The following is a 15,151-nucleotide window of genomic DNA, read 5'->3' on the forward strand; positions in this document are numbered from 1 at the left end:
TTTAGTAATTTTTGTAACATGAATAAAATGGTTTAACTATATTATTTTCCATTGTGTTGCAGCCAAAATAACTGAAAAGAAACTAGTTATTTTTGAAGTAAAGGACATTTTTTATCATAGCATTGATGATGAAGCAACAAACAAAGGGCATATTGAGAAAATGGGAGCTGATGCTGATTACACAATAGAGAAAAAACTATTTTGGATTCATCCACATGCAAAATCATTTTTTGAAATGTGTTTCAAAAATGAATCTCTTGACATTGCTATTTGGACGATAGCTTTGAAACAAAGCACAACAAGGTTTCTAAAAAAGTTGGTTTCAGAAACATTACAAGATAAATTTATGTTTAAGTGGACTGCTTCAGATTGTAAGCCACAAAAGGGACATAAGGTCATTCACAATTCAACGAAAGTTATACACTCTAAATCATTGAAAAAAGTGTGGGAAATGCATACCCAATATGATGCAACCAATACTATTATAGTTGATTGTTTAATTGAGAGAGTGAAAGAGAATCCAAAAGAAAATGTGATTCTTGCCCCTCCATTCATTGGAGCAAATCAAGGGGATAATTGGTTGATCCATGAGCTATGGAGAATATTGAATAAACTCAACAAGGCTACGGATGTGTGAGCTATTTTGAAGGATGTCCAATTATATTTAGAAGTACCTTAAGATTACATATGTCTATATCATGATTTTATATGTATGACATCATGATTGATTACTTTTATTTCACAACACTAATAAAAGAATTGTTGATTTGGTTTGTCATTTCTAAAAATCAAATATTTTTATTTTATTTATTTTTGGTGAGATGAATGGTCATTTAATGTTTTCATATCAAAATTTCCCAGTCTATATTTTTTGTTTTACAATGGATTACATTGTATGTAAAATTAATAGGTAATTGTTCTATTTGTTTTAATTAGATCATTACAATTATTTTCTTTAAATGCGGTTTAAGTTATTGTTATACCTCTTAGAAATTAGTAATTTGAAGGATGACCCATTTCATTCTTATAACCCTATTTATTCCATATAAGTTGAAAAATTATATTAAGTTGTATGTAACACCAACAATAAACATACAATTTGCACTAAAAGAAGCACAAAAAAAAACTAAGGTAGAAACTCTATAAATTAACATATAATTAATCAGGTTTGAAATTTAAAAATTGTGTTATATTGTATGTGAAAATTAATAAAAAATTAGTTTGTTTAGTTGCGCTAGACCATTATAATTATATTTTTCAATTGCAATTATATAAATCATTATAAGTCTTAAAATTAATGATCTAAATGGTGGGTCAATGCTTTCTTATAATACTTTTGTTCCATACAAATTAAATAAAGGTATTAGGTTGTATGTATAAAGTAAACATATTATTTTTTGTTCATTTTAATGGAGCAATTGTATTTGTATTTTGTGATACTTTGAACTCATTGTAAAATTTCCTTTGCATACAAATGGAAACTGTTCATAATAAATATTAACATCATTTTTAAAATGATAGGTTTTTATGTCCTTAAGCAATGAAGTGTTGAAGTGGAGATATGTTAATATCATACATGTGGTTGCAGTGCAAATGCAGATGGGAATTACTACAAGTCAAAAGATGTTGTTGATATTCGAAATGGAAGGAGTATTCTTCCAATCATACACCAAAGATGAACAAGATTTTCATATTCAAAGATAACCAGACTAGCAGTTTGGTGATAGGTCCTATTTTTTAAGGCCTTTTTATTCAAAAGTATTAAAATATTGCTTAAGAAATTATGATGTCGAAATATGGACATTAAATGTCACTGACAAGTACATCCGAAAAGTACTTGAAAAATCAAATATTGATATAGAGGACTTTAAATTTGCATGGGACAGATCTCATTGTCATTTGCAAACAAAATTGGAAGCAGGGAGAACAAGACAATTTTATGAGAAAAAGTTGATTGATGTGTGGTGCCAATATGGAGATAATTATGAAGAATCAAATGTATTGCTAATAGATACAGAAAATCATACTTCTCAATTCATGGGATATCGATCAAACCACATCTTGATAAAACCATATACAGGAAAAGAGCAAGATACGTGGCTTATGCAAGTTTTATTCCCCTTTCTTAAGACACTTCATCATATCAAACAAAAACATGAGTACATTCGAATGTTCAATAGAACATGTACTTCACTATAGTTCATGGAGATAATTTCTTTTATAAATTTGTTGAAAAGTACATTCCAAATTTTCAATACATTTTGGACATAGTCTTTGTTGAATCAATTTGTATGATTTTATATTTTTTGAAATAGATGGAAATTGCCAATTATATTAATATGTTTATTTCTTATTATTTATAAATGTTTTTGGAATGACTGTTGTATCGATTTTTTTCTAAGATGTGTGTATGCGCGCGCGTGTTCTTAAATGAATTGTTTTCCATTCAAATTATCTTATATGAACCATCTTATAATGATTTTTTTGATGACTTATGTCTAATTATATGTATCAATAATCATATATAAATGTGAAATATAAGTTTTCAAATAGAACTCCTTGCAAACAAAGGTGCTATTCTTACTAAAGAAATTATAACAATTTACTTGATAAATGTTATGTGCATTATTCACTATTCACAATGCTTTATTCACTATTAAGGTTAATGAGAAATGTGCCATAAGTAAATGATTTGATCTTTTTGAATCATAAGATATGTGATTTCTCAATTGATAGTTTTCATAAATTTATATGCTTAAATCAATTAATGGTTGTAACTGCAATCATATCATATTGAAAATCAATAAGGCACAAAGTTAGTTATTCATTGTTTACATATAAAATGCACTAATATGAGTGCATAAATGTGATGTGTAATTCTTTAGATAAAATTATATTGTAAATAATTTTGCATTTCTTAAAAAAACATATATATGAGGATAACGATTGATAAGTGGCTTATCAAGGTTTGATTAGATACTATCATGGATTAATTATGTCATTGAAAATTTTGAGCCGTAAGGCATCTAATTTCATTATTTAAAGTCATTTTTTTTGTAAATTTGTCTTTTAAATAAACTGAAATTATATCACTTGAGCTATAATTATATTATTGACTTTACTTAGTTATGTCCATTAATATGAGTGTATAAATGTGATTATAATAGCCATATACTATGATGCATTTTTTCGAAAAATAAGTCTTTTAATTTCTTGATAATAAGTATTAAGTGGACTATTTAGGCTAACGAGTTATGAATCATAAGTGAATACTACTCGTTAAATTGCAGGACATTCAATTTTTAACCCATATTTTTTTTCTTCATATATTCTTGAATCAACTATTTGTATATGCAATCATCTCATCTCATTTAATTTAATAAGGAATCCATTTGTTGACTTTTATTTGTCTATCACGTAATCTATTAAGACTGTATTAATCTCATATTGTATTTTTTGATACAAAACTCTATGAAAAACAAAATTCTCTTCTTAATAAAACATGGAATAATTAATTAACAATGTCTTAAGTGGACCATCTAGACTCATTAAATAGATGGGTAAAAAATGGTTGTATTTAAACTTTTTGCACCATAAGACATTGATTTTTCAATCCATATTAGCATTTTGTCATTTTCAATTCATAAATAGTTTCTTTATGGTTTAAATAATTTCATAGAATCCAATATGACTTGAAGAATTCTATTTGGCTATATGCATTGATAGAAGTTCATAAATGTGATGCAATTTTTAAATGTAACTCTTAATGTATATATATATATATATATATATATATCTTTCACAAAACAAATTATAATTAATTGATAATGAGTTTTAAGTGGTCTATATAAAGCCGTCTATTGACTTTTATTTTCATATCATGAGGTTTAATCTAAGTGCATAAATGTGACACTTTTTTTTTAAATAAAACTCCATGTAATATGAAATGTTTTTCCTTACAACACATGGAATAATTAATTGGTAATGAATGTTAAGTAGATTGTTAAAGTTATTTCAAGGTATAGGTCATAAATAAATGTATTTAAACTTTATGCAACATATGGCATTTGATTTTCCCACCTTTATTAACATTTGGTAAATTTCAATTCTTAAATAAATTATTTGTAATTGAAATAATCTCATAGAAACCAACAAGACAAGTATGTATTAAATTATATTTAGAATGTATGTATGTATAAATGGAATTTATTTTTGAAATAAAGATCTCAATGTAAGTAAAAAATATATATTTTTAGAAAATTAATAATTTAAAACCAATTATTTATGAGTTCTAACTGGTTTATTCTATTTTGAATTGAAAGTTTGACTAACTATGCATTGTTAAATCAGTTATTCTTATATGTAATCATGTCATATAAGTCAATAAGTCAAGAAAGCATTAATAAATTTCTATTTAACTATCATGTGGTTTAATATGAATGTACAAATGTGAAATTGTTATTTCTAGAATAAAAACCATGTAAAGAAAATGAATTTTCTAATAAAACATGGAAATATGAATTCACCGTGAGCATTAAGTAGACTATTTAAGCTCATTCAAGAGATGGGCCATAAATGGATGCCTTTAAAAATTTTGCACCATATGACATGCTTTCACCATCAATATTAACATTTTGTAAATTTCAAATCTTAAATAAACTATTTGTACTTAGAATAATCTCATAGAATCCAACAAGACTTGGAAGTTATTTATTGAATTTTATTTAGTTATATGTATTCATACAAGTTTAAAAATGTAATTTCTTTTTTAAATAAATCTGTTAATGCAAGTAAAGATATATCTTATACAAAACTATTTAAGATTAATTGATAATTAGCTTTAAGTGGTTTATTCATGCTACATGAAAAATCCAATGTCATAGATTAATGCCTTTTAATACACATTTAATCTTCAAAAACAATATATTAATGATAATTTAGAAGTATTTACATTAAGTATTTAATAATTAAAGAACACGGGGACTTATATAAATTTCAACTAAAATACATGAGTTACTTTTCACATTTATTTCTTCCCCATTAAAAATGCTTATCATTTTCTCTTCTTAATGAAAGTAATGGTCAATCATGGTTTTCCATACTATTGGTTGACACTAAATTTACATCAAGACTATTATTGGTTTTGACAATGTTTACAAGGAGAGATCAATATCCACACGACCATCATTTGTGATAATATTTGAAAACCCCTGCCTCCACTACTTACAAGAATTCACCACTAAAGTTTCTTGTTTACTTCATTTTGTGACACTGTCCATCATAATGGAATGACCTGAATACCAATTTAAGAACTCTCATTTGATGTACTTGGATTTGAGTGGAGATAGACCAATGGTGCCTAACCTTCTTGAAATACGTAGATCAACAATGTATAACCTTTATAGTATATGCCTGCATTCTATGAAGATGAATGATGACCCCCTCATTAGTGCTTCAGAAATGCACAAAGGGGCCGTAGGAAATTGAGCACAAGAATATTTTACTAAGGTTTTAATAGACTAGTTTCAATGAAATGCAAGGGACACCTATCCTTGTCATTTACAGGAAGATCCTCACATCATGATCATTCAATCAACAAATCCCTTGTAGGTTGGGGGAAACGGGGTTAGAGTTGCGAGACATAAAATTTAAACATCGATAAATCTAGCATGTTATCCATAACTATAATATCTTGATTGGATGTTTGACATATGAATATGATTTAACTTAAATCAATTTCTTCTAAGAGTTTGATTTCGCACTCCTATTGTGTATTGATACTATTATACATAACAACCCCATGTTTGACCTATTCATGATCTCTAATTGGTTAGAAATTACTTGCAAATTATTTTAATGTTGAATCAATTTAATATGGAAATTTACAAAAGAAATGTTGTTGGAGGCCTTGTAATAGAATACTTCCAAATTTAATGAAATATGTGTTCAAAGCTGTGTAAATGCGATTATATAACTTAGTTAAGTGCATGATTTAAGCACCACTACCTTGGTGGAGGGAGAATCAAATTTCTAATAATCTATTGGTACACCATAACATAGTTTTATGAAAAACAACAATTAAATAACAATTAAACAACAATATTTTTTTAAGAACACCCTAAAAATAACACCCTTTCGTTATATTTTTTTATATTCTTAATAATTTTTATTGTATTACTATTTATTTCCTGTTATTATTTATTTATTTTTATATATTTTATTTAGTTTATTTATTTATGTATTTATTTATTTTTTCTTAATCCTTGTTATTTTCTCCAAGTAGGATAATCATATAAATAGCTAAATAATATTAATTAGTAAATAAATAATGAATGAATGAGTTAATTAATTAATTAATTAAATTAAATTATTAATTATTAATTATTAATTATTTAAACAATTCAAATTAATTCCCTCTCTTAGTCAAATATAGTTGTTTAGTTGATTTATAATTATAATAAGTAAATAAATAAAGAAATATACAATATAATTTTCCCTCCCTAGTCAAATATAGCTATTTTCCATTAGCAGTTAGGTTGACCTATCTTCTTATTTATCCTCCTTCTTCTTCTTCTGAGATCTCTCTTCATCTTTTGAAGATGAACCACACTGGGCGGAGATCTGTCTCTCCATCTTGTCCTGAAGATGAGCCACACTCATTGGTTCGAAAAGCCTCCACCAAATATTCTTAATGTGATTTGGCTCGTTCCGGACCAAATATTTTCAATGTGATTTTTTCCAAAAATTTTCATGAATTAACAAACAATTAAATAATTAAACAATCAAAAAAAAAAATTGATTAATAAAATATATTAATGGAAAATGTGGACAAACATTGTTATTAGAAAGAATACAACAATTAAAAAAAAAACAAGGAATAATTATAGGTTAATAAATATTTATTGTTAAAAAATAAATATGATAATGAATGGAAAGAAAATATTAATTATGGATAAATTATTTTATACAACTAATTGTAATTCATGGTCGTGAGTATTTGTTTGAGAAATCAGAGGAAAAGTCACAAATATTTCCAATTTATGAGAACACTTGGCAATTAATATTTTTTTTAACAATTTTTAATTTTGACAAATTCATTTTAAACTACATAATATTAGACATCGATCAATCAAACATAAGAAATTCAAATTTCAAAAAAGAAAATCCAATTTTAATTAAAAAATTAATATTTAATTTTACAGAAATAGATTTTAAAATTTTGTTATTTAATTAAAATTCTAAGTATTTTGACAAAACTGATTACATTCTAATTAGATTGATTTATTTTCCAATCTAATTTATCTAGAATCCCACAAAAATTCATTGAAATTACAAATTTGACACATTTTTCACAAATAAAATAACCCAAATATTTTGAGAACGTAGGTAAGAGGGGCCATGGTCATTTTTAAGCCTGGATTTTGTTTTTACTTTTTTATTTCTAAATGTATTTGACAGTAGACAAACATTTTAAACGTCAAAAGTGACTGGTAAAATAATTTCAAACCATAAAATAAATTTTAATAAATGGTTTAAATTATGATAATATTTTATAGATTTAATTTTTGTTTTAAATTTTAATAGGTGGTTTAAATTATAATAAATAGTTTACACATAAAGATCTTATAGACCATCTATCTTTTATTTAATTAGAGCATTTATTTTTTATCATCATTCTTTTGTGAATTAGCTGGAAATGAGAATTTTATAAACATAGGGAAAGATTAGATTAACATTATTATCTAGTTACATATTGTTAAATATATTTCATAACATTTTATAAATTATTTATTTTATTTTTAAAGATTTAAAAGTTTTGAAAATGAGTTTTATTTAACTTTATCAAAACTAGGAATTTATTGTATATGTCCATATTTACTAATAATAATAGACATATTACTTTCCTTCTATTATCTCTATTTTAGAACCTTCAGCAGTAGTAAATGAATGAGATATAGTTGACTAACTGCATTCTTAAAGGGTTAAAATAGGTATTTCTGATTTCTCAATAGATATCTGTATATATGAAATAAACAATTAGAAATAACAAAAAATGCTTTAGATGGAATCCAAAGATGCAAAAGTTATTATATGTCATATTATTTTATAGTTTTTAATTGAAAATAATATATTAAACAAAATAAAAGTTAGTCTTTCTTTTCTTAAGTTATTATTCCTTAACTAATTTATTCTTTAGAAGGTCACTCCTACAAAGTTGTTTCCCAGAATCACTTGAATCTCAATAAATTTTTGGAGCCATAGAATTAGAGTAGTGAGCTGTGATGTTTTCCTTTTACAAAAATGACTAGTTTAAACCTACCTCCCAATTTTCATACAAAATTTGTAATTAACCAAAAGAAATGACACTCAAGCAATCTACATATAACATAAAATGAGAAACATAAAAAACCAATGACGGTCATCAAATTTTCATTTGAGGGGCAACCCAAATTTCAAATTCCAAGACAAGTCGTGGTCCTTCACTCAAAGGAGTGAAGAAAATAATTTTAAAGTAGGTATTTCTGATTTTTCAATAGATATCTGTATATATGAAATAAACAATTAAAAATAACAAAAAATGATTTAGATGGATTGCAAAAATTATTATATGTCATATTATTTATAATTTTTAATTGCAAATAATATATTAAACAAAATAAAAATTGATTTTTTTTAAGTTATTATTCCTTAACTAATTTATTGTTTAAAAAGTCAGTTATTATTTATAATTTTTAATTGCAAATAATATATTAAACAAAATAAAAATTGATTTTTTTAAAGTTATTATTCCTTAACTAATTTATTGTTTAAAAAGTCAGTAGTGAGCTGTGATGTTTTCTTTTTACAAATATAACTATTTTAAACCTACCTCCCAATTTTCATATAAAATTTGTACTTACCAACCCACAAATAAATGACACTCAAGCAATCTACATGTAACATAAAATGAGAAACATAAAAAAGAAATGACGGTCATCAAATTTTCATTTGAGGGGCAACCTAAATTTCAAATTCCAAGGCAAGTCATGGAGAAGCATCAATTGTAATCTTCGACTGGAAGATTGGAAGATTACAGTTGGTTCAAAGGAGTGAAGAAAATAATTTTAAAATCCAAAAGAGGCCGTTGGATGACAAGACAGGCCGGGCCTGACCTGCTACTTTACCTCCTGAACCTCCCATTTCAGGGACGGATTGACTACAATGACAAGCAGAGTGAGAGAGAGATTCTGATGGTATACTGCCTGCCTGCACTCTGCGCCCCATCCAATCTCTTCTAATGGTATACTGTGTTTTTTTGTTTGTAATGAATCAAAGAAATCGATGATGGAGATTGGTGGGTATGGAAAAGTTCGATTTCACAGGCAGTCTGTGCAGTAAATAATAAAGTTGTAATGATGGTCGCCTGCATGATAAGACTCCCCTTACTGCGAACGCGTTATCATTTATCATAAAGAAACGCAGGAATTGTGTGTTTATTTTTAATGCAAGATGCCTTGTGTAAGAGCTGCTTTGTCATTTTCTTCAAATTGAGTGAAAAACAAGCATAAGGGGGATGGAAATTCTTTATCCATGGAGGACAACGAAAGTATCATTCCAAAAGTAAGAATTTATGTGAAAGCAAGCACCCAGAATTTACACCCAAAAACGGTAATATATGGTTTGTAGATATCGTGCATTGAAAAGATGTTTAGATGTGAACATCTTTTCAAATTGATGCGTTGCTAAAAACAATTGCGCCGTAAAAAGTCGATGCCCCCTTGTTTATTTGGTTTTTAAATATAACATAATCAAAGAGTGAAAAAGAATGGTTTGAATTGTTTTTTTTTTATTATTTTATTAATTTTAAAAATATTATTTTTTTAATACAAAATTTCATTTTATAAAAAATAAATATATTACTAATTTTTTATTTTTATATTATATTATTTAACAATTAATAAGTTTCAAATATAAAATATATATAGTTAATTATATATTTTATTTATTTATTATATTAATATTTGTTTTAATATAATACATTTTTTTATATATATTTATATATTAATAAAGCATTTTATTAGGATTTTATAGAAACAAGTATGTATAATGAAAGGAAAGGTGACTGAAAGAGTGTATTTTTTTCAATATTCATTTAACTTTAATGGGCTTCTTTGCATTCTATTTATAAGCATAAAATTTTATTATGTTTTGTAATCTTTTAGTTTATTCATTTAATTGTGTATTTAATTTTGGTTTTCAATATAAATTTTTTAAATTAGAAATTGAATTGACAATTTATAAAATTTAAGTAATTAATAATAAATATTTATATAATTAGTAAATGTATAATTAGTTTATATTTATCTTAATTTTGGATATATTAAGTTTGTGAGGGATTAAATATCTTTTTACTCAAAAAATGTTTGTATATCAAGATATTTGGATCTAAGTTGACTTAATTATTAATTATAATTATTAATTTTAAGTTAGTCTTGATTTCTCTAGTTCATCACTAAAGCACCTCACTAATAGAAGGTCACAAGTTAGCTCTCCTCACCCCCTCTCTAATGCCCTGTGATAAGCTTGTAAATATTCATTTACTGAGTTAAAAAGACAACGATTTACTTTGTGGGTCATGTGGAAGGCCAAACTATATATATATATATATATATATATATATATATATATATATAGATAAACATTTTATTTATTAATTTCATAATGGTTATACCATGGCCATGAAAAATCATATTGGGAAACAATGCTAGAGAGGCTCACATCCCAAGTAGTTGAACAATTATGGGCAAGGTAACCCAAGTTCCTAGTTGGAAATAAAACTTCCAAAATAAAGCCAATAGGGTGTGAAGAACAAGAGGAAGAATTAGAGGAGGGGTGTCTTTAGAAGTCTCATAAGTAATTATAACCAGAAGCTTCATAAGTAATTATAACCAAAGGATTCGAGAGCCAATGAAGTCCATCTAAAGCTTGAATGTTCAGATTATAAACCCTTTACCAAGGCTGGTTGGGATTATATGATCATTGGGAAAACAACTTGTACTAATCATTGTTATGAAACTACTATGGGTGTAAAGCAGCCTCACGGGAGACAATGTCAAGCCTAGTCCTTTTTGTATTACTTTTAATGTTTTATTTTATTTTTTAATCTAATTGATACATAAATATTAAATGTTTATGATAAATATTAAATATTTATGTCTAGACATATGCTTTTATTGAGTAAATATTGATATTAAATTAAATTTGTTAAATATTAAATATTACACATACTTTTTATTGAGTAAACATTGACATTAGATTAAATTTGTTAAATGTTAAATATTAAATATTTCTACCCATAATGCATTATTAATAATATTTACTCAACTTTCATTGGTTAAATTGTAATATCTATACACTTGCCATAGCTACCTTAAATCAAAAGTGAAGTGAAATTTTTGCAAAGATAATAAAGGATAGATAGATGAATGGATGTATTCGGTAAAACCAGCAGTTTAGATAAGCAAACAAACAAAGCAGGTTGATTTGGTCTTCTTCGCCGGCATCCCAAGGTCCGATGACTACCACTATAGGTATGCCAAAGTGGCTGTTGGATCAGAATACAAGAAGGGCCTGACCATTTAAAGGACGGATTCACTTCAGTGAAAAAGCATGAATGCTCATTGCCCCCCATCTAGTCTCATCTAATGAGTTATCTACTTCCTTGTTTTATTGGCAAACTCATTCCATGTTCTTTTGTTTGTGATGAATCAATGAAATTGAAAGATGGAGATTGGTGGGTATCTAAAAGTTTGGTTTCACGGCCACTCTGTGTCTCCTTTTAATGCAAGATGCCTTGTGTAAGAGCTTCTTTGTCATTTTCTTCAAGTTCGGTGAAAAAGAAGAAAAGTTGGATGTAAATTCTTTAACCAGGGAGGAAGACAGCTAAATTATGATTCCAAATGTAAGAATTTATGTGAAAGCAAGCACCCAGAATTTGTACGATTTACTCAACAGCAGTAATATCTTTTTGTAAAGTTAATGGGGTTTGTAAATATCTTACAATAATGTTTAAATGTCAACCTCACAAGTTCATGTATTGATTTGGAGCAGGGATGGATTTTGACCAGCAAATATATTCAGAGTTTAAAAGATAGATATATTTTGTTTATATTGTTTTTACATATAATATGATTAAACACTCAATGATCCGAGAGTCTCTTTAAACATCGTCTTTTTTAACAAGCCTCACGTTAACAAGCCTCACGTTTATTAATTTTCTAGATATATAAAATAGTAATAATAATTTGTTTAAATAATAATAATAATAATTATTATTATTATTATTATAAAATTTCAATATAAAATTTGTTTCATCAAGAAATAATATATTATTTTCATGCCATATTATTATTTATTTACTTTTATATTATATTATTTAATTTGAAATATCTTTTTCTTAAATTCCAAATATTATTATATATTTTAGTTAATATATATATTTTATATAATAAAAACTTTACATCTATTTTTTATTTTAATAAGACATTTTCCTAGGATTTATATTAGTAGGCATGTATAATCAAGAAAAGGGTCTTCTAAAGAACTTTAATGGTTTTCCTGTCTTGTATTTATTGCCATAAAAGTGGATATAAATGTGTACTCAATTTTGATAATTAATATAATTGTTTTATCTTAATATGAAGTTATACAAATAAGTTATAAATTTGTATAACCATTAAATAATATCTATTATTTATTTATCGTTAATATTAATAATCATATTTTTATTATTAAATATTAAATATTTTAATATTTTATTATTAAATATTTAATAATTTTTAAGGTGGTGATTTGTGTTTTTTTAGAGTATAGATTCTTATTTTATAGATTGTTAAAATTTTAAGATATGATATCTAGTTTAGTCATCTTTCAATTGATTTGATTCTTATAAATAAATATTCTGTTTCTAGGAATCTTATGGACACACGTCTTTTAATTCTTCTTATAAGAATCCCAAGGATACACCCCTATCAAACCTTTCAAGCCTGTATTAATCCCATTTTGGAGTGTTGAATGGGATTTCTCCCCTCACTATATCTTCACTTGCTTGCCTATGTCATTTTATTGACTTATTGTCTTTTGCCCTATTGGTTTCCAATCTCTATTTCTCGATCTCTAATGGGCTTTTATTGGATTTGTGCCTTCCTAGATAGTTGGAACCAAGGTCATGTTTCTTTTTCCTTTTCAGATCTGATAGGTTCTGCAAAATTATTTCTTTCACCTCTCCTTGTCTTTTTTGTGCTATGACGATCTTTTCATTGTCTTCCTTTCAACTTCTCAATTTAGCTCTCTAGATCTTGAGAGCATCCATCCAATCAAGAGAGTTTTCCTCTAGCCGCTTCCCAACTAACCCCTCTTCCTAATTATAATGGGATCCATCCATGTTATATTGTATCATTATGTTGCTCATTCTTCTATTTCTTGCTAAAATTTGTGTCTGCTTATGTATTGTCTCTCACACATACATATAATCATTAGTTAAATATGACATGAATATTGTAATTTATCACCTTTGTTTGTTAGCACTAGGCATGTTCATCTGAAGTTGTTCACAAAATCAAAACCCCATGTCAGTTATATGTGCTATAGAAAAAGGACATATCGGTATTCTTACAAGATTAGCAACCCCATCAACTCCAAACAAAAACTTGCCATACAGAATGATTAAACTATCATATTAAATTCTATCATTAATGTGTGTGTGGGACCATGTTGAACCTTTTCTTTGATACCACCATGTAACACTCCCTCTCATCCCCTTAGCTTTTCTTGGGTCGTGGAGGTGTTACCTATTCGTTTTAACCCGACCTCCAAGATTTGTTATGAAGATGGGGTTACTAAAACCTCACGTTTCAAACCTTATGGAAATTAATTCTAGAACCACCATTATGACCAAATCATTGACAACATTCCGATGATATAAATTTTGTCTTAATCTGACTCCCATATCGCAAGTTATCCTCATTTGAAGTTCATCAATTACCATCACAAGGGTGCCATGTGGCACCCACATGGCTTCCACCTAGCATTGATGGCACAACCACGTCATTACGACATAACAACTCCTCTTTGTCATGTCACCCGTTGTAGGTTAACAAGTTACAACAACCTAGCAGTTGGCAGGATCCTAGTGAGGAGGGTTCCCATGCTGAAACCATGATCGAACTTGAGTGAAATCCACTTTAGCCCTACTAGCACTATCACTGGCCCCTCAATAGTAGTTTTGAATTTGGGAAAGGGGGAGAGGGGAGGAGGCATAAGTAACCTTAGTCATCCATCAAAGGTGGGAAGATTGGTGCTAATCCCAACTGCACCACCCTTCTTGTTAAACACATTCCATGAGGGGGCCCCCTCAATCAATATCAACCATCGATCTAGCACCTTTTCAATCATGGTATTCCACCTCTCATGCATTCATAAGTTGACAAAGCGGTGGGGACTTGGCAGTGGGTGGTGCCCAACCGAATAGTTCCACAAGCTAGAATCATGGCCACATCACCTTAGTCACATCACAACATGCCATGTCCCCTCCCCTTTGCGAGTTTTGATATCAGCCACCTATGTTAGGGAAGACTTCATGAAAATGAGACCTTGCTCAACTGATCAAATAACCAACGAGTTTTTATGTTAATTGATGATCATCTTCCTATCAATGTTTCCTACATTTTGGCAATCGAGGATAACATAAATGTTGGGTGATAACACCTTCACTCACAAATCTGATGAATGTTGGGCGGCCCTGTCAACTAAGAAGCCCAATATAAAAACATATCTATAGAAACTATAGCCTGTCTACTGCCATTTCCATACCAAGGAAGTATTGAATGGTTGTGAGCGCGAATAGAATAAGATGATATTTGTTAGGGTCCCACCCTAACCCCCTTATTTATGTCATGGGATCACATCATAGTCAAGAGTCAATAAAGCCCATATTAATATTTGTAAGTGGTTAACCCGCAATTAATGACGGGACCACAGTTAGTTGCAAATGGGCGGTAGTATTAGATAGATAGTATTAATAAAACCCACGGTATTGGCCCGTGGTATTGCATGTATGAGTCATATATAAAGGATAGAGACTCCCTGCGAGGAGTATCGTGTCTTGTTTTTG

This window comes from Pinus tabuliformis, chromosome 7, assembly GCF_031772625.1.
Source record: "Pinus tabuliformis cultivar Carrire ecotype Pingquan chromosome 7, CPIR1, whole genome shotgun sequence".
Lineage (NCBI taxonomy): Eukaryota > Viridiplantae > Streptophyta > Pinopsida > Pinales > Pinaceae > Pinus > Pinus tabuliformis.